Below are 15634 nucleotides of genomic sequence, written 5' to 3' on the forward strand. Positions count from 1 at the left end.
TCTGATGAGAATATAGTGGACAGTATCTCTGCCTGTCACGCAGAAGAACAGGGTTCGATTCCCTGACGGGGAGAGTCTTCGTCAAACAGTAAGCGTATGCTCAGACTGGAAGCGTAGTCTTTTTTAATTGACCAAGTGAATCATTTTCTTTTGCAGACAGCGCGGGAAAAAGGTCAATGTTTCCGCCCAGTTTCGAACTGGGGACCTTTCGCTTGTTAGGCGAACGTGATAACCACTACACTACGGAAACCACAGCTAGGTTTCTTTTGAACATATGCCTGCTCTTTGCGGAAGATCTTGATCTGATGGCTGATCTGAAGAGAATATAGTGGACAGTATCTCTGCCTGTCACGCAGAAGACCAGGGTTCGATTCCCTGACGGGTAGAGTCTTCGTCAAACAGTAAGCGTATGCTCAGACTGGAAGCGTAGTCTTTTTTAATTGACCAAGTTAATCATTTTCTTTTGCAGACAGGGCGGGAAAAAGGTCAATGTTTCCGCCCAGTTTCGAACTGGGGACCTTTCGCGTGTTAGGCGAACGTGATAACCACTACACTACGGAAACCACGGCTAGGTTTCTTTTGAACATATGCCTGCTCTTTGCGGAAGATCTTGATCTGATGGCTGATCTGATGAGAATATAGTGGACAGTATCTCTGCCTGTCACGCAGAAGACCAGGGTTCGATTCCCTGACGGGGAGAGTCTTCGTCAAACAGTAAGCGTATGCTCAGACTGGAAGCGTAGTCTTTTTTAATTGACCAAGTTAATCATTTTCTTTTGCAGACAGGGCGGGAAAAAGGTCAATGTTTCCGCCCAGTTTCGAACTGGGGACCTTTCGCGTGTTAGGCGAACGTGATAACCACTACACTACGGAAATCACGGCTAGGTTTCTTTTGAACATATGCCTGCTCTTTGCGGAAGATCTTGATCTGATGGCTGATCTGATGAGAATATAGTGGACAGTATCTCTGCCTGTCACGCAGAAGACCAGGGTTCGATTCCCTGACGGGGAGAGTCTTCGTCAAACAGTAAGCGTATGCTCAGACTGGAAGCGTGGTCTTTTTTAATTGACCAAGTGAATCATTTTCTTTTGCAGACAGGGCGGGAAAAAGGTCAATGTTTCCGCCCAGTTTCGAACTGGGGACCTTTCGCGTGTTAGGCGAACGTGATAACCACTACACTACGGAATTTTCGCCGGAAGGGAAAGTGTTCAAGTGCGTACCTTCTCTTCACAACGGCCAGAAATCTGGCATAAGGATTTCAGAGTGATTCCTCGTTAGTATAGTGGACAGTATCTCTGCCTGTCACGCAGAAGACCAGGGTTTGATTCCCTGACGGGGAGAGTCTTCGTCAAACAGTAAGCGTATGCTCAGACTGGAAGCGTAGTCTTTTTTAATTGACCAAGTGAATAATTTTCTTTTGCAGACAGGGCGGGAAAAAGGTTAATGTTTCCGCCCAGTTTCGAACTGGGGACCTTTCGCGTGTTAGGCGAACGTGATAACCACTACACTACGGAAACCACAGCTAGGTTTCTTTTGAACATATGCCTGCTCTTTGGGGAAGATCTTGATCTGATGGCTTCATCATGACTTGACCTTCATCACTATGCTACAGTTTGACGTCAGTTCTAAAGCGGTCGGGATGAGAATCAATTCCTACATGTACGAGGCTGTGGTTTTCCGCTAGGAAGTTGAGGACTGATCAAACCCAGCCAGGACTGAATTTTCGCCGGAAGGGAAAGTGTTCAAGTGCGTACCTTCTCTTCACAACGGCCAGAAATCTGGCATAAGGATTTCAGAGTGATTCCTCGTTAGTATAGTGGACAGTATCTCTGCCTGTCACGCAGAAGACCAGGGTTCGATTCCCTGACGGGGAGAGTCTTCGTCAAACAGTAAGCGTATGCTCAGACTGGAAGCGTAGTCTTTTTTAATTGACCAAGTGAATAATTTTCTTTTGCAGACAGGGCGGGAAAAAGGTTAATGTTTCCGCCCAGTTTCGAACTGGGGACCTTTCGCGTGGAAGGCGAACGTGATAACCACTACACTACGGAAACCACAGCTAGGTTTCTTTTGAACATATGCCTGCTCTTTGGGGAAGATCTTGATCTGATGGCTTCATCATGACTTGACCTTCATCACTATTCTACAGTTTGACGTCAGTTCTAAAGCGGTCGGGATGAGAATCAATTCCTACATGTACGAGGCTGTGGTTTTCCGCTAGGAAGTTGAGGACTGATCAAACCCAGCCAGGACTGAATTTTCGCCGGAAGGGAAAGTGTTCAAGTGCGTACCTTCTCTTCACAACGGCCAGAAATCTGGCATAAGGATTTCAGAGTGATTCCTCGTTAGTATAGTGGACAGTATCTCTGCCTGTCACGCAGAAGACCAGGGTTCGATTCCCTGACGGGGAGAGTCTTCGTCAAACAGTAAGCGTATGCTCAGACTGGAAGCGTAGTCTTTTTTAATTGACCAAGTGAATCATTTTCTTTTGCAGACAGGGCGGGAAAAAGGTCAATGTTTCCGCCCAGTTTTGAACTGGGGACCTTTCGCGTGTTAGGCGAACGTAATAACCACTACACTACGGAAACCAAGGCTAGGTTTCTTTTGAACATATGCCTGCTCTTTGCGGAAGATCTTGATCTGATGGCTGATCTGATGAGAATATAGTGGACAGTATCTCTGCCTGTCACGCAGAAGACCAGGGTTCGATTCCCTGACGGGGAGAGTCTTCGTCAAACAGTAAGCGTATGCTCCGACTGGAAGCGTAGTCTTTTTTAATTGACCAAATGAATCATTTTCTTTTGCAGACAGCGCGGGAAAAAGGTCAATGTTTCCGCCCAGTTTCGAACTGGGGACCTTTCGCGTGTTAGGCGAACGTGATAACCACTACACTACGGAAACCACGGCTAGGTTTCTTTTGAACATATGCCTGCTCTTTGCGGAAGATCTTGATCTGATAGCTGATCTGATGAGAATATAGTGGACAGTATCTCTGCCTGTCACGCAGAAGACCAGGGTTCGATTCCCTGACGGGGAGAGTCTTCGTCAAACAGTAAGCGTATGCTCAGACTGGAAGCGTGGTCTTTTTTAATTGACCAAGTGAATCATTTTCTTTTGCAGACAGGGCGGGAAAAAGGTCAATGTTTCCGCCCAGTTTTGAACTGGGGACCTTTCGCGTGTTAGGCGAACGTGATAACCACTACACTACGGAATTTTCGCCGGAAGGGAAAGTGTTCAAGTGCGTACCTTCTCTTCACAACGGCCAGAAATCTGGCATAAGGATTTCAGAGTGATTCCTCGTTAGTATAGTGGACAGTATCTCTGCCTGTCACGCAGAAGACCATGGTTCGATTCCCTGACGGGGAGAGTCTTCGTCAAACAGTAAGCGTATGCTCAGACTGGAAGCGTAGTCTTTTTTAATTGACCAAGTGAATCATTTTCTTTTGCAGACAGCGCGGGAAAAAGGTCAATGTTTCCGCCCAGTTTCGAACTGGGGACCTTTCGCGTGTTAGGCGAACGTGATAACCACTACACTACGGAAACCACAGCTAGGTTTCTTTTGAACATATGCCTGCTCTTTGCGGAAGATCTTGATCTGATGGCTGATCTGAAGAGAATATAGTGGACAGTATCTCTGCCTGTCACGCAGAAGACCAGGGTTCGATTCCCTGACGGGTAGAGTCTTCGTCAAACAGTAAGCGTATGCTCAGACTGGAAGCGTAGTCTTTTTTAATTGACCAAGTTAATCATTTTCTTTTGCAGACAGGGCGGGAAAAAGGTCAATGTTTCCGCCCAGTTTCGAACTGGGGACCTTTCGCGTGTTAGGCGAACGTGATAACCACTACACTACGGAAACCACGGCTAGGTTTCTTTTGAACATATGCCTGCTCTTTGCGGAAGATCTTGATCTGATGGCTGATCTGATGAGAATATAGTGGACAGTATCTCTGCCTGTCACGCAGAAGACCAGGGTTCGATTCCCTGACGGGGAGAGTCTTCGTCAAACAGTAAGCGTATGCTCAGACTGGAAGCGTGGTCTTTTTTAATTGACCAAGTGAATCATTTTCTTTTGCAGACAGGGCGGGAAAAAGGTCAATGTTTCCGCCCAGTTTTGAACTGGGGACCTTTCGCGTGTTAGGCGAACGTGATAACCACTACACTACGGAATTTTCGCCGGAAGGGAAAGTGTTCAAGTGCGTACCTTCTCTTCACAACGGCCAGAAATCTGGCATAAGGATTTCAGAGTGATTCCTCGTTAGTATAGTGGACAGTATCTCTGCCTGTCACGCAGAAGACCAGGGTTCGATTCCCTGACGGGGAGAGTCTTCGTCAAACAGTAAGCGTATGCTCAGACTGGAAGCGTAGTCTTTTTTAATTGACCAAGTGAATAATTTTCTTTTGCAGACAGGGCGGGAAAAAGGTTAATGTTTCCGCCCAGTTTCGAACTGGGGACCTTTCGCGTGTTAGGCGAACGTGATAACCACTACACTACGGAAACCACAGCTAGGTTTCTTTTGAACATATGCCTGCTCTTTGGGGAAGATCTTGATCTGATGGCTTCATCATGACTTGACCTTCATCACTATTCTACAGTTTGACGTCAGTTCTAAAGCGGTCGGGATGAGAATCAATTCCTACATGTACGAGGCTGTGGTTTTCCGCTAGGAAGTTGAGGACTGATCAAACCCAGCCAGGACTGAATTTTCGCCGGAAGGGAAAGTGTTCAAGTGCGTACCTTCTCTTCACAACGGCCAGAAATCTGGCATAAGGATTTCAGAGTGATTCCTCGTTAGTATAGTGGACAGTATCTCTGCCTGTCACGCAGAAGACCAGGGTTCGATTCCCTGACGGGGAGAGTCTTCGTCAAACAGTAAGCGTATGCTCAGACTGGAAGCGTAGTCTTTTTTAATTGACCAAGTGAATAATTTTCTTTTGCAGACAGGGCAGGAGAAAGGTTAATGTTTCCGCCCAGTTTCGAACTGGGGACCTTTCGCGTGTAAGGCGAACGTGATAACCACTACACTACGGAAACCACAGCTAGGTTTCTTTTGAACATATGCCTGCTCTTTGGGGAAGATCTTGATCTGATGGCTTCATCATGACTTGACCTTCATCACTATTCTACAGTTTGACGTCAGTTCTAAAGCGGTCGGGATGAGAATCAATTCCTACATGTACGAGGCTGTGGTTTTCCGCTAGGAAGTTGAGGACTGATCAAACCCAGCCAGGACTGAATTTTCGCCGGAAGGGAAAGTGTTCAAGTGCGTACCTTCTCTTCACAACGGCCAGAAATCTGGCATAAGGATTTCAGAGTGATTCCTCGTTAGTATAGTGGACAGTATCTCTGCCTGTCACGCAGAAGACCAGGGTTCGATTCCCTGACGGGGAGAGTCTTCGTCAAACAGTAAGCGTATGCTCAGACTGGAAGCGTAGTCTTTTTTAATTGACCAAGTGAATCATTTTCTTTTGCAGACAGGGCGGGAAAAAGGTCAATGTTTCCGCCCAGTTTTGAACTGGGGACCTTTCGCGTGTTAGGCGAACGTGATAACCACTACACTACGGAAACCACAGCTAGGTTTCTTTTGAACATATGCCTGCTCTTTGCGGAAGATCTTGATCTGATGGCTGATCTGAAGAGAATATAGTGGACAGTATCTCTGCCTGTCACGCAGAAGACCAGGGTTCGATTCCCTGACGGGTAGAGTCTTCGTCAAACAGTAAGCGTATGCTCAGACTGGAAGCGTAGTCTTTTTTAATTGACCAAGTTAATCATTTTCTTTTGCAGACAGGGCGGGAAAAAGGTCAATGTTTCCGCCCAGTTTCGAACTGGGGACCTTTCGCGTGTTAGGCGAACGTGATAACCACTACACTACGGAAACCACGGCTAGGTTTCTTTTGAACATATGCCTGCTCTTTGCGGAAGATCTTGATCTGATGGCTGATCTGATGAGAATATAGTGGACAGTATCTCTGCCTGTCACGCAGAAGACCAGGGTTCGATTCCCTGACGGGGAGAGTCTTCGTCAAACAGTAAGCGTATGCTCAGACTGGAAGCGTAGTCTTTTTTAATTGACCAAGTTAATCATTTTCTTTTGCAGACAGGGCGGGAAAAAGGTCAATGTTTCCGCCCAGTTTCGAACTGGGGACCTTTCGCGTGTTAGGCGAACGTGATAACCACTACACTACGGAAACCACGGCTAGGTTTCTTTTGAACATATGCCTGCTCTTTGCGGAAGATCTTGATCTGATGGCTGATCTGATGAGAATATAGTGGACAGTATCTCTGCCTGTCACGCAGAAGACCAGGGTTCGATTCCCTGACGGGGAGAGTCTTCGTCAAACAGTAAGCGTATGCTCAGACTGGAAGCGTGGTCTTTTTTAATTGACCAAGTGAATCATTTTCTTTTGCAGACAGGGCGGGAAAAAGGTCAATGTTTCCGCCCAGTTTCGAACTGGGGACCTTTCGCGTGTTAGGCGAACGTGATAACCACTACACTACGGAATTTTCGCCGGAAGGGAAAGTGTTCAAGTGCGTACCTTCTCTTCACAACGGCCAGAAATCTGGCATAAGGATTTCAGAGTGATTCCTCGTTAGTATAGTGGACAGTATCTCTGCCTGTCACGCAGAAGACCAGGGTTCGATTCCCTGACGGGGAGAGTCTTCGTCAAACAGTAAGCGTATGCTCAGACTGGAAGCGTAGTCTTTTTTAATTGACCAAGTGAATAATTTTCTTTTGCAGACAGGGCAGGAGAAAGGTTAATGTTTCCGCCCAGTTTCGAACTGGGGACCTTTCGCGTGTAAGGCGAACGTGATAACCACTACACTACGGAAACCACAGCTAGGTTTCTTTTGAACATATGCCTGCTCTTTGGGGAAGATCTTGATCTGATGGCTTCATCATGACTTGACCTTCATCACTATTCTACAGTTTGACGTCAGTTCTAAAGCGGTCGGGATGAGAATCAATTCCTACATGTACGAGGCTGTGGTTTTCCGCTAGGAAGTTGAGGACTGATCAAACCCAGCCAGGACTGAATTTTCGCCGGAAGGGAAAGTGTTCAAGTGCGTACCTTCTCTTCACAACGGCCAGAAATCTGGCATAAGGATTTCAGAGTGATTCCTCGTTAGTATAGTGGACAGTATCTCTGCCTGTCACGCAGAAGACCAGGGTTCGATTCCCTGACGGGGAGAGTCTTCGTCAAACAGTAAGCGTATGCTCAGACTGGAAGCGTAGTCTTTTTTAATTGACCAAGTGAATCATTTTCTTTTGCAGACAGGGCGGGAAAAAGGTCAATGTTTCCGCCCAGTTTTGAACTGGGGACCTTTCGCGTGTTAGGCGAACGTGATAACCACTACACTACGGAAACCACAGCTAGGTTTCTTTTGAACATATGCCTGCTCTTTGCGGAAGATCTTGATCTGATGGCTGATCTGAAGAGAATATAGTGGACAGTATCTCTGCCTGTCACGCAGAAGACCAGGGTTCGATTCCCTGACGGGTAGAGTCTTCGTCAAACAGTAAGCGTATGCTCAGACTGGAAGCGTAGTCTTTTTTAATTGACCAAGTTAATCATTTTCTTTTGCAGACAGGGCGGGAAAAAGGTCAATGTTTCCGCCCAGTTTCGAACTGGGGACCTTTCGCGTGTTAGGCGAACGTGATAACCACTACACTACGGAAACCACGGCTAGGTTTCTTTTGAACATATGCCTGCTCTTTGCGGAAGATCTTGATCTGATGGCTGATCTGATGAGAATATAGTGGACAGTATCTCTGCCTGTCACGCAGAAGACCAGGGTTCGATTCCCTGACGGGGAGAGTCTTCGTCAAACAGTAAGCGTATGCTCAGACTGGAAGCGTAGTCTTTTTTAATTGACCAAGTTAATCATTTTCTTTTGCAGACAGGGCGGGAAAAAGGTCAATGTTTCCGCCCAGTTTCGAACTGGGGACCTTTCGCGTGTTAGGCGAACGTGATAACCACTACACTACGGAAACCACGGCTAGGTTTCTTTTGAACATATGCCTGCTCTTTGCGGAAGATCTTGATCTGATGGCTGATCTGATGAGAATATAGTGGACAGTATCTCTGCCTGTCACGCAGAAGACCAGGGTTCGATTCCCTGACGGGGAGAGTCTTCGTCAAACAGTAAGCGTATGCTCAGACTGGAAGCGTGGTCTTTTTTAATTGACCAAGTGAATCATTTTCTTTTGCAGACAGGGCGGGAAAAAGGTCAATGTTTCCGCCCAGTTTCGAACTGGGGACCTTTCGCGTGTTAGGCGAACGTGATAACCACTACACTACGGAATTTTCGCCGGAAGGGAAAGTGTTCAAGTGCGTACCTTCTCTTCACAACGGCCAGAAATCTGGCATAAGGATTTCAGAGTGATTCCTCGTTAGTATAGTGGACAGTATCTCTGCCTGTCACGCAGAAGACCAGGGTTTGATTCCCTGACGGGGAGAGTCTTCGTCAAACAGTAAGCGTATGCTCAGACTGGAAGCGTAGTCTTTTTTAATTGACCAAGTGAATAATTTTCTTTTGCAGACAGGGCGGGAAAAAGGTTAATGTTTCCGCCCAGTTTCGAACTGGGGACCTTTCGCGTGTTAGGCGAACGTGATAACCACTACACTACGGAAACCACAGCTAGGTTTCTTTTGAACATATGCCTGCTCTTTGGGGAAGATCTTGATCTGATGGCTTCATCATGACTTGACCTTCATCACTATGCTACAGTTTGACGTCAGTTCTAAAGCGGTCGGGATGAGAATCAATTCCTACATGTACGAGGCTGTGGTTTTCCGCTAGGAAGTTGAGGACTGATCAAACCCAGCCAGGACTGAATTTTCGCCGGAAGGGAAAGTGTTCAAGTGCGTACCTTCTCTTCACAACGGCCAGAAATCTGGCATAAGGATTTCAGAGTGATTCCTCGTTAGTATAGTGGACAGTATCTCTGCCTGTCACGCAGAAGACCAGGGTTCGATTCCCTGACGGGGAGAGTCTTCGTCAAACAGTAAGCGTATGCTCAGACTGGAAGCGTAGTCTTTTTTAATTGACCAAGTGAATCATTTTCTTTTGCAGACAGGGCGGGAAAAAGGTTAATGTTTCCACCCAGTTTCGAACTGGGGACCTTTCGCGTGTTAGGCGAACGTGATAACCACTACACTACGGAAACCACAGCTAGGTTTCTTTTGAACATATGCCTGCTCTTTGGGGAAGATCTTGATCTGATGGCTTCATCATGACTTGACCTTCATCACTATTCTACAGTTTGACGTCAGTTCTAAAGCGGTCGGGATGAGAATCAATTCCTACATGTACGAGGCTGTGGTTTTCCGCTAGGAAGTTGAGGACTGATCAAACCCAGCCAGGACTGAATTTTCGCCGGAAGGGAAAGTGTTCAAGTGCGTACCTTCTCTTCACAACGGCCAGAAATCTGGCATAAGGATTTCAGAGTGATTCCTCGTTAGTATAGTGGACAGTATCTCTGCCTGTCACGCAGAAGACCAGGGTTCGATTCCCTGACGGGGAGAGTCTTCGTCAAACAGTAAGCGTATGCTCAGACTGGAAGCGTAGTCTTTTTTAATTGACCAAGTGAATCATTTTCTTTTGCAGACAGGGCGGGAAAAAGGTCAATGTTTCCGCCCAGTTTTGAACTGGGGACCTTTCGCGTGTAAGGCGAACGTGATAACCACTACACTACGGAAACCAAGGCTAGGTTTCTTTTGAACATATGCCTGCTCTTTGCGGAAGATCTTGATCTGATGGCTGATCTGAAGAGAATATAGTGGACAGTATCTCTGCCTGTCACGCAGAAGACCAGGGTTCGATTCCCTGACGGGTAGAGTCTTCGTCAAACAGTAAGCGTATGCTCAGACTGGAAGCGTGGTCTTTTTTAATTGACCAAGTGAATCATTTTCTTTTGCAGACAGGGCGGGAAAAAGGTCAATGTTTCCGCCCAGTTTTGAACTGGGGACCTTTCGCGTGTTAGGCGAACGTGATAACCACTACACTACGGAATTTTCGCCGGAAGGGAAAGTGTTCAAGTGCGTACCTTCTCTTCACAACGGCCAGAAATCTGGCATAAGGATTTCAGAGTGATTCCTCGTTAGTATAGTGGACAGTATCTCTGCCTGTCACGCAGAAGACCATGGTTCGATTCCCTGACGGGGAGAGTCTTCGTCAAACAGTAAGCGTATGCTCAGACTGGAAGCGTAGTCTTTTTTAATTGACCAAGTGAATCATTTTCTTTTGCAGACAGCGCGGGAAAAAGGTCAATGTTTCCGCCCAGTTTCGAACTGGGGACCTTTCGCGTGTTAGGCGAACGTGATAACCACTACACTACGGAAACCACAGCTAGGTTTCTTTTGAACATATGCCTGCTCTTTGCGGAAGATCTTGATCTGATGGCTGATCTGAAGAGAATATAGTGGACAGTATCTCTGCCTGTCACGCAGAAGACCAGGGTTCGATTCCCTGACGGGTAGAGTCTTCGTCAAACAGTAAGCGTATGCTCAGACTGGAAGCGTAGTCTTTTTTAATTGACCAAGTTAATCATTTTCTTTTGCAGACAGGGCGGGAAAAAGGTCAATGTTTCCGCCCAGTTTCGAACTGGGGACCTTTCGCGTGTTAGGCGAACGTGATAACCACTACACTACGGAAACCACGGCTAGGTTTCTTTTGAACATATGCCTGCTCTTTGCGGAAGATCTTGATCTGATGGCTGATCTGATGAGAATATAGTGGACAGTATCTCTGCCTGTCACGCAGAAGACCAGGGTTCGATTCCCTGACGGGGAGAGTCTTCGTCAAACAGTAAGCGTATGCTCAGACTGGAAGCGTAGTCTTTTTTAATTGACCAAGGTAATCATTTTCTTTTGCAGACAGGGCGGGAAAAAGGTCAATGTTTCCGCCCAGTTTCGAACTGGGGACCTTTCGCGTGTTAGGCGAACGTGATAACCACTACACTACGGAAACCACGGCTAGGTTTCTTTTGAACATATGCCTGCTCTTTGCGGAAGATCTTGATCTGATGGCTGATCTGATGAGAATATAGTGGACAGTATCTCTGCCTGTCACGCAGAAGACCAGGGTTCGATTCCCTGACGGGGAGAGTCTTCGTCAAACAGTAAGCGTATGCTCAGACTGGAAGCGTGGTCTTTTTTAATTGACCAAGTGAATCATTTTCTTTTGCAGACAGGGCGGGAAAAAGGTCAATGTTTCCGCCCAGTTTCGAACTGGGGACCTTTCGCGTGTTAGGCGAACGTGATAACCACTACACTACGGAATTTTCGCCGGAAGGGAAAGTGTTCAAGTGCGTACCTTCTCTTCACAACGGCCAGAAATCTGGCATAAGGATTTCAGAGTGATTCCTCGTTAGTATAGTGGACAGTATCTCTGCCTGTCACGCAGAAGACCAGGGTTTGATTCCCTGACGGGGAGAGTCTTCGTCAAACAGTAAGCGTATGCTCAGACTGGAAGCGTAGTCTTTTTTAATTGACCAAGTGAATAATTTTCTTTTGCAGACAGGGCGGGAAAAAGGTTAATGTTTCCGCCCAGTTTCGAACTGGGGACCTTTCGCGTGTTAGGCGAACGTGATAACCACTACACTACGGAAACCACAGCTAGGTTTCTTTTGAACATATGCCTGCTCTTTGGGGAAGATCTTGATCTGATGGCTTCATCATGACTTGACCTTCATCACTATGCTACAGTTTGACGTCAGTTCTAAAGCGGTCGGGATGAGAATCAATTCCTACATGTACGAGGCTGTGGTTTTCCGCTAGGAAGTTGAGGACTGATCAAACCCAGCCAGGACTGAATTTTCGCCGGAAGGGAAAGTGTTCAAGTGCGTACCTTCTCTTCACAACGGCCAGAAATCTGGCATAAGGATTTCAGAGTGATTCCTCGTTAGTATAGTGGACAGTATCTCTGCCTGTCACGCAGAAGACCAGGGTTCGATTCCCTGACGGGGAGAGTCTTCGTCAAACAGTAAGCGTATGCTCAGACTGGAAGCGTAGTCTTTTTTAATTGACCAAGTGAATCATTTTCTTTTGCAGACAGCGCGGGAAAAAGGTCAATGTTTCCGCCCAGTTTCGAACTGGGGACCTTTCGCGTGTTAGGCGAACGTGATAACCACTACACTACGGAAACCACAGCTAGGTTTCTTTTGAACATATGCCTGCTCTTTGGGGAAGATCTTGATCTGATGGCTTCATCATGACTTGACCTTCATCACTATTCTACAGTTTGACGTCAGTTCTAAAGCGGTCGGGATGAGAATCAATTCCTACATGTACGAGGCTGTGGTTTTCCGCTAGGAAGTTGAGGACTGATCAAACCCAGCCAGGACTGAATTTTCGCCGGAAGGGAAAGTGTTCAAGTGCGTACCTTCTCTTCACAACGGCCAGAAATCTGGCATAAGGATTTCAGAGTGATTCCTCGTTAGTATAGTGGACAGTATCTCTGCCTGTCACGCAGAAGACCAGGGTTCGATTCCCTGACGGGGAGAGTCTTCGTCAAACAGTAAGCGTATGCTCAGACTGGAAGCGTAGTCTTTTTTAATTGACCAAGTGAATAATTTTCTTTTGCAGACAGGGCGGGAAAAAGGTTAATGTTTCCGCCCAGTTTCGAACTGGGGACCTTTCGCGTGTTAGGCGAACGTGATAACCACTACACTACGGAAACCACAGCTAGGTTTCTTTTGAACATATGCCTGCTCTTTGGGGAAGATCTTGATCTGATGGCTTCATCATGACTTGACCTTCATCACTATTCTACAGTTTGACGTCAGTTCTAAAGCGGTCGGGATGAGAATCAATTCCTACATGTACGAGGCTGTGGTTTTCCGCTAGGAAGTTGAGGACTGATCAAACCCAGCCAGGACTGAATTTTCGCCGGAAGGGAAAGTGTTCAAGTGCGTACCTTCTCTTCACAACGGCCAGAAATCTGGCATAAGGATTTCAGAGTGATTCCTCGTTAGTATAGTGGACAGTATCTCTGCCTGTCACGCAGAAGACCAGGGTTCGATTCCCTGACGGGGAGAGTCTTCGTCAAACAGTAAGCGTATGCTCAGACTGGAAGCGTAGTCTTTTTTAATTGACCAAGTGAATAATTTTCTTTTGCAGACAGGGCGGGAAAAAGGTTAATGTTTCCGCCCAGTTTCGAACTGGGGACCTTTCGCGTGTTAGGCGAACGTGATAACCACTACACTACGGAAACCACAGCTAGGTTTCTTTTGAACATATGCCTGCTCTTTGGGGAAGATCTTGATCTGATGGCTTCATCATGACTTGACCTTCATCACTATTCTACAGTTTGACGTCAGTTCTAAAGCGGTCGGGATGAGAATCAATTCCTACATGTACGAGGCTGTGGTTTTCCGCTAGGAAGTTGAGGACTGATCAAACCCAGCCAGGACTGAATTTTCGCCGGAAGGGAAAGTGTTCAAGTGCGTACCTTCTCTTCACAACGGCCAGAAATCTGGCATAAGGATTTCAGAGTGATTCCTCGTTAGTATAGTGGACAGTATCTCTGCCTGTCACGCAGAAGACCAGGGTTCGATTCCCTGACGGGGAGAGTCTTCGTCAAACAGTAAGCGTATGCTCAGACTGGAAGCGTAGTCTTTTTTAATTGACCAAGTGAATCATTTTCTTTTGCAGACAGGGCGGGAAAAAGGTTAATGTTTCCGCCCAGTTTCGAACTGGGGACCTTTCGCGTGTTAGGCGAACGTGATAACCACTACACTACGGAAACCACAGCTAGGTTTCTTTTGAACATATGCCTGCTCTTTGGGGAAGATCTTGATCTGATGGCTTCATCATGACTTGACCTTCATCACTATTCTACAGTTTGACGTCAGTTCTAAAGCGGTCGGGATGAGAATCAATTCCTACATGTACGAGGCTGTGGTTTTCCGCTAGGAAGTTGAGGACTGATCAAACCCAGCCAGGACTGAATTTTCGCCGGAAGGGAAAGTGTTCAAGTGCGTACCTTCTCTTCACAACGGCCAGAAATCTGGCATAAGGATTTCAGAGTGATTCCTCGTTAGTATAGTGGACAGTATCTCTGCCTGTCACGCAGAAGACCAGGGTTCGATTCCCTGACGGGGAGAGTCTTCGTCAAACAGTAAGCGTATGCTCAGACTGGAAGCGTAGTCTTTTTTAATTGACCAAGTGAATCATTTTCTTTTGCAGACAGGGCGGGAAAAAGGTTAATGTTTCCGCCCAGTTTCGAACTGGGGACCTTTCGCGTGTTAGGCGAACGTGATAACCATTACACTACGGAAACCACAGCTAGGTTTCTTTTGAACATATGCCTGCTCTTTGGGGAAGATCTTGATCTGATGGCTTCATCATGACTTGACCTTCATCACTATTCTACAGTTTGACGTCAGTTCTAAAGCGGTCGGGATGAGAATCAATTCCTACATGTACGAGGCTGTGGTTTTCCGCTAGGAAGTTGAGGACTGATCAAACCCAGCCAGGACTGAATTTTCGCCGGAAGGGAAAGTGTTCAAGTGCGTACCTTCTCTTCACAACGGCCAGAAATCTGGCATAAGGATTTCAGAGTGATTCCTCGTTAGTATAGTGGACAGTATCTCTGCCTGTCACGCAGAAGACCAGGGTTCGATTCCCTGACGGGGAGAGTCTTCGTCAAACAGTAAGCGTATGCTCAGACTGGAAGCGTAGTCTTTTTTAATTGACCAAGTGAATCATTTTCTTTTGCAGACAGGGCGGGAAAAAGGTCAATGTTTCCGCCCAGTTTTGAACTGGGGACCTTTCGCGTGTTAGGCGAACGTAATAACCACTACACTACGGAAACCAAGGCTAGGTTTCTTTTGAACATATGCCTGCTCTTTGCGGAAGATCTTGATCTGATGGCTGATCTGATGAGAATATAGTGGACAGTATCTCTGCCTGTCACGCAGAAGAACAGGGTTCGATTCCCTGACGGGGAGAGTCTTCGTCAAACAGTAAGCGTATGCTCAGACTGGAAGCGTAGTCTTTTTTAATTGACCAAGTGAATCATTTTCTTTTGCAGACAGCGCGGGAAAAAGGTCAATGTTTCCGCCCAGTTTCGAACTGGGGACCTTTCGCTTGTTAGGCGAACGTGATAACCACTACACTACGGAAACCACAGCTAGGTTTCTTTTGAACATATGCCTGCTCTTTGCGGAAGATCTTGATCTGATGGCTGATCTGAAGAGAATATAGTGGACAGTATCTCTGCCTGTCACGCAGAAGACCAGGGTTCGATTCCCTGACGGGTAGAGTCTTCGTCAAACAGTAAGCGTATGCTCAGACTGGAAGCGTAGTCTTTTTTAATTGACCAAGTTAATCATTTTCTTTTGCAGACAGGGCGGGAAAAAGGTCAATGTTTCCGCCCAGTTTCGAACTGGGGACCTTTCGCGTGTTAGGCGAACGTGATAACCACTACACTACGGAAACCACGGCTAGGTTTCTTTTGAACATATGCCTGCTCTTTGCGGAAGATCTTGATCTGATGGCTGATCTGATGAGAATATAGTGGACAGTATCTCTGCCTGTCACGCAGAAGACCAGGGTTCGATTCCCTGACGGGGAGAGTCTTCGTCAAACAGTAAGCGTATGCTCAGACTGGAAGCGTAGTCTTTTTTAATT

General features: G+C 46.8%; 41 non-coding genes across 41 annotated transcripts; 15 read left to right on the top strand and 26 right to left on the bottom strand.

Moving 5' to 3' along the window:
- Positions 1-177: 177 nt before the first annotated feature.
- On the bottom strand, positions 178-250 carry trnav-aac (transfer RNA valine (anticodon AAC)). Its single transcript has one exon. It is a non-coding gene; the product is annotated as a tRNA-Val (tRNA).
- Positions 251-490: 240 nt separating this feature from the next.
- Positions 491-563, bottom strand: trnav-aac (transfer RNA valine (anticodon AAC)). The gene has a single exon. It is a non-coding gene; the product is annotated as a tRNA-Val (tRNA).
- An 882-nt stretch (positions 564-1445) lies between these two features.
- trnav-aac (transfer RNA valine (anticodon AAC)) lies at positions 1446-1518 on the bottom strand. The gene has a single exon. It is a non-coding gene; the product is annotated as a tRNA-Val (tRNA).
- A 285-nt stretch (positions 1519-1803) lies between these two features.
- Positions 1804-1875, top strand: trnad-guc (transfer RNA aspartic acid (anticodon GUC)). The gene has a single exon. It is a non-coding gene; the product is annotated as a tRNA-Asp (tRNA).
- Positions 1876-1979: 104 nt separating this feature from the next.
- trnag-ucc (transfer RNA glycine (anticodon UCC)) lies at positions 1980-2052 on the bottom strand. Its single transcript has one exon. It is a non-coding gene; the product is annotated as a tRNA-Gly (tRNA).
- A 285-nt stretch (positions 2053-2337) lies between these two features.
- Positions 2338-2409, top strand: trnad-guc (transfer RNA aspartic acid (anticodon GUC)). The gene has a single exon. It is a non-coding gene; the product is annotated as a tRNA-Asp (tRNA).
- A 417-nt stretch (positions 2410-2826) lies between these two features.
- Positions 2827-2899, bottom strand: trnav-aac (transfer RNA valine (anticodon AAC)). The gene has a single exon. It is a non-coding gene; the product is annotated as a tRNA-Val (tRNA).
- A 569-nt stretch (positions 2900-3468) lies between these two features.
- Positions 3469-3541, bottom strand: trnav-aac (transfer RNA valine (anticodon AAC)). The gene has a single exon. It is a non-coding gene; the product is annotated as a tRNA-Val (tRNA).
- A 240-nt stretch (positions 3542-3781) lies between these two features.
- On the bottom strand, positions 3782-3854 carry trnav-aac (transfer RNA valine (anticodon AAC)). The gene has a single exon. It is a non-coding gene; the product is annotated as a tRNA-Val (tRNA).
- A 393-nt stretch (positions 3855-4247) lies between these two features.
- trnad-guc (transfer RNA aspartic acid (anticodon GUC)) lies at positions 4248-4319 on the top strand. The gene has a single exon. It is a non-coding gene; the product is annotated as a tRNA-Asp (tRNA).
- A 104-nt stretch (positions 4320-4423) lies between these two features.
- On the bottom strand, positions 4424-4496 carry trnav-aac (transfer RNA valine (anticodon AAC)). Its single transcript has one exon. It is a non-coding gene; the product is annotated as a tRNA-Val (tRNA).
- A 285-nt stretch (positions 4497-4781) lies between these two features.
- On the top strand, positions 4782-4853 carry trnad-guc (transfer RNA aspartic acid (anticodon GUC)). Its single transcript has one exon. It is a non-coding gene; the product is annotated as a tRNA-Asp (tRNA).
- A 104-nt stretch (positions 4854-4957) lies between these two features.
- On the bottom strand, positions 4958-5030 carry trnav-uac (transfer RNA valine (anticodon UAC)). The gene has a single exon. It is a non-coding gene; the product is annotated as a tRNA-Val (tRNA).
- A 285-nt stretch (positions 5031-5315) lies between these two features.
- On the top strand, positions 5316-5387 carry trnad-guc (transfer RNA aspartic acid (anticodon GUC)). Its single transcript has one exon. It is a non-coding gene; the product is annotated as a tRNA-Asp (tRNA).
- A 417-nt stretch (positions 5388-5804) lies between these two features.
- trnav-aac (transfer RNA valine (anticodon AAC)) lies at positions 5805-5877 on the bottom strand. The gene has a single exon. It is a non-coding gene; the product is annotated as a tRNA-Val (tRNA).
- Positions 5878-6117: 240 nt separating this feature from the next.
- trnav-aac (transfer RNA valine (anticodon AAC)) lies at positions 6118-6190 on the bottom strand. Its single transcript has one exon. It is a non-coding gene; the product is annotated as a tRNA-Val (tRNA).
- A 393-nt stretch (positions 6191-6583) lies between these two features.
- Positions 6584-6655, top strand: trnad-guc (transfer RNA aspartic acid (anticodon GUC)). Its single transcript has one exon. It is a non-coding gene; the product is annotated as a tRNA-Asp (tRNA).
- A 104-nt stretch (positions 6656-6759) lies between these two features.
- On the bottom strand, positions 6760-6832 carry trnav-uac (transfer RNA valine (anticodon UAC)). The gene has a single exon. It is a non-coding gene; the product is annotated as a tRNA-Val (tRNA).
- A 285-nt stretch (positions 6833-7117) lies between these two features.
- Positions 7118-7189, top strand: trnad-guc (transfer RNA aspartic acid (anticodon GUC)). Its single transcript has one exon. It is a non-coding gene; the product is annotated as a tRNA-Asp (tRNA).
- A 417-nt stretch (positions 7190-7606) lies between these two features.
- On the bottom strand, positions 7607-7679 carry trnav-aac (transfer RNA valine (anticodon AAC)). The gene has a single exon. It is a non-coding gene; the product is annotated as a tRNA-Val (tRNA).
- Positions 7680-7919: 240 nt separating this feature from the next.
- trnav-aac (transfer RNA valine (anticodon AAC)) lies at positions 7920-7992 on the bottom strand. Its single transcript has one exon. It is a non-coding gene; the product is annotated as a tRNA-Val (tRNA).
- A 569-nt stretch (positions 7993-8561) lies between these two features.
- On the bottom strand, positions 8562-8634 carry trnav-aac (transfer RNA valine (anticodon AAC)). Its single transcript has one exon. It is a non-coding gene; the product is annotated as a tRNA-Val (tRNA).
- Positions 8635-8919: 285 nt separating this feature from the next.
- On the top strand, positions 8920-8991 carry trnad-guc (transfer RNA aspartic acid (anticodon GUC)). Its single transcript has one exon. It is a non-coding gene; the product is annotated as a tRNA-Asp (tRNA).
- Positions 8992-9453: 462 nt separating this feature from the next.
- trnad-guc (transfer RNA aspartic acid (anticodon GUC)) lies at positions 9454-9525 on the top strand. The gene has a single exon. It is a non-coding gene; the product is annotated as a tRNA-Asp (tRNA).
- A 104-nt stretch (positions 9526-9629) lies between these two features.
- Positions 9630-9702, bottom strand: trnav-uac (transfer RNA valine (anticodon UAC)). The gene has a single exon. It is a non-coding gene; the product is annotated as a tRNA-Val (tRNA).
- A 569-nt stretch (positions 9703-10271) lies between these two features.
- Positions 10272-10344, bottom strand: trnav-aac (transfer RNA valine (anticodon AAC)). Its single transcript has one exon. It is a non-coding gene; the product is annotated as a tRNA-Val (tRNA).
- Positions 10345-10584: 240 nt separating this feature from the next.
- trnav-aac (transfer RNA valine (anticodon AAC)) lies at positions 10585-10657 on the bottom strand. The gene has a single exon. It is a non-coding gene; the product is annotated as a tRNA-Val (tRNA).
- Positions 10658-10897: 240 nt separating this feature from the next.
- Positions 10898-10970, bottom strand: trnav-aac (transfer RNA valine (anticodon AAC)). The gene has a single exon. It is a non-coding gene; the product is annotated as a tRNA-Val (tRNA).
- Positions 10971-11539: 569 nt separating this feature from the next.
- On the bottom strand, positions 11540-11612 carry trnav-aac (transfer RNA valine (anticodon AAC)). Its single transcript has one exon. It is a non-coding gene; the product is annotated as a tRNA-Val (tRNA).
- Positions 11613-11897: 285 nt separating this feature from the next.
- On the top strand, positions 11898-11969 carry trnad-guc (transfer RNA aspartic acid (anticodon GUC)). The gene has a single exon. It is a non-coding gene; the product is annotated as a tRNA-Asp (tRNA).
- A 104-nt stretch (positions 11970-12073) lies between these two features.
- trnav-aac (transfer RNA valine (anticodon AAC)) lies at positions 12074-12146 on the bottom strand. The gene has a single exon. It is a non-coding gene; the product is annotated as a tRNA-Val (tRNA).
- A 285-nt stretch (positions 12147-12431) lies between these two features.
- Positions 12432-12503, top strand: trnad-guc (transfer RNA aspartic acid (anticodon GUC)). The gene has a single exon. It is a non-coding gene; the product is annotated as a tRNA-Asp (tRNA).
- Positions 12504-12607: 104 nt separating this feature from the next.
- Positions 12608-12680, bottom strand: trnav-aac (transfer RNA valine (anticodon AAC)). Its single transcript has one exon. It is a non-coding gene; the product is annotated as a tRNA-Val (tRNA).
- A 285-nt stretch (positions 12681-12965) lies between these two features.
- Positions 12966-13037, top strand: trnad-guc (transfer RNA aspartic acid (anticodon GUC)). The gene has a single exon. It is a non-coding gene; the product is annotated as a tRNA-Asp (tRNA).
- Positions 13038-13141: 104 nt separating this feature from the next.
- Positions 13142-13214, bottom strand: trnav-aac (transfer RNA valine (anticodon AAC)). The gene has a single exon. It is a non-coding gene; the product is annotated as a tRNA-Val (tRNA).
- Positions 13215-13499: 285 nt separating this feature from the next.
- On the top strand, positions 13500-13571 carry trnad-guc (transfer RNA aspartic acid (anticodon GUC)). The gene has a single exon. It is a non-coding gene; the product is annotated as a tRNA-Asp (tRNA).
- Positions 13572-13675: 104 nt separating this feature from the next.
- Positions 13676-13748, bottom strand: trnav-aac (transfer RNA valine (anticodon AAC)). Its single transcript has one exon. It is a non-coding gene; the product is annotated as a tRNA-Val (tRNA).
- A 285-nt stretch (positions 13749-14033) lies between these two features.
- Positions 14034-14105, top strand: trnad-guc (transfer RNA aspartic acid (anticodon GUC)). The gene has a single exon. It is a non-coding gene; the product is annotated as a tRNA-Asp (tRNA).
- A 462-nt stretch (positions 14106-14567) lies between these two features.
- Positions 14568-14639, top strand: trnad-guc (transfer RNA aspartic acid (anticodon GUC)). Its single transcript has one exon. It is a non-coding gene; the product is annotated as a tRNA-Asp (tRNA).
- Positions 14640-15056: 417 nt separating this feature from the next.
- On the bottom strand, positions 15057-15129 carry trnav-aac (transfer RNA valine (anticodon AAC)). The gene has a single exon. It is a non-coding gene; the product is annotated as a tRNA-Val (tRNA).
- Positions 15130-15369: 240 nt separating this feature from the next.
- trnav-aac (transfer RNA valine (anticodon AAC)) lies at positions 15370-15442 on the bottom strand. Its single transcript has one exon. It is a non-coding gene; the product is annotated as a tRNA-Val (tRNA).
- Positions 15443-15634: the final 192 nt, after the last annotated feature.

Source organism: Pungitius pungitius, unplaced genomic scaffold (assembly GCF_949316345.1).
Source record: "Pungitius pungitius unplaced genomic scaffold, fPunPun2.1 scaffold_33, whole genome shotgun sequence".
Taxonomy (NCBI): domain Eukaryota; kingdom Metazoa; phylum Chordata; class Actinopteri; order Perciformes; family Gasterosteidae; genus Pungitius; species Pungitius pungitius.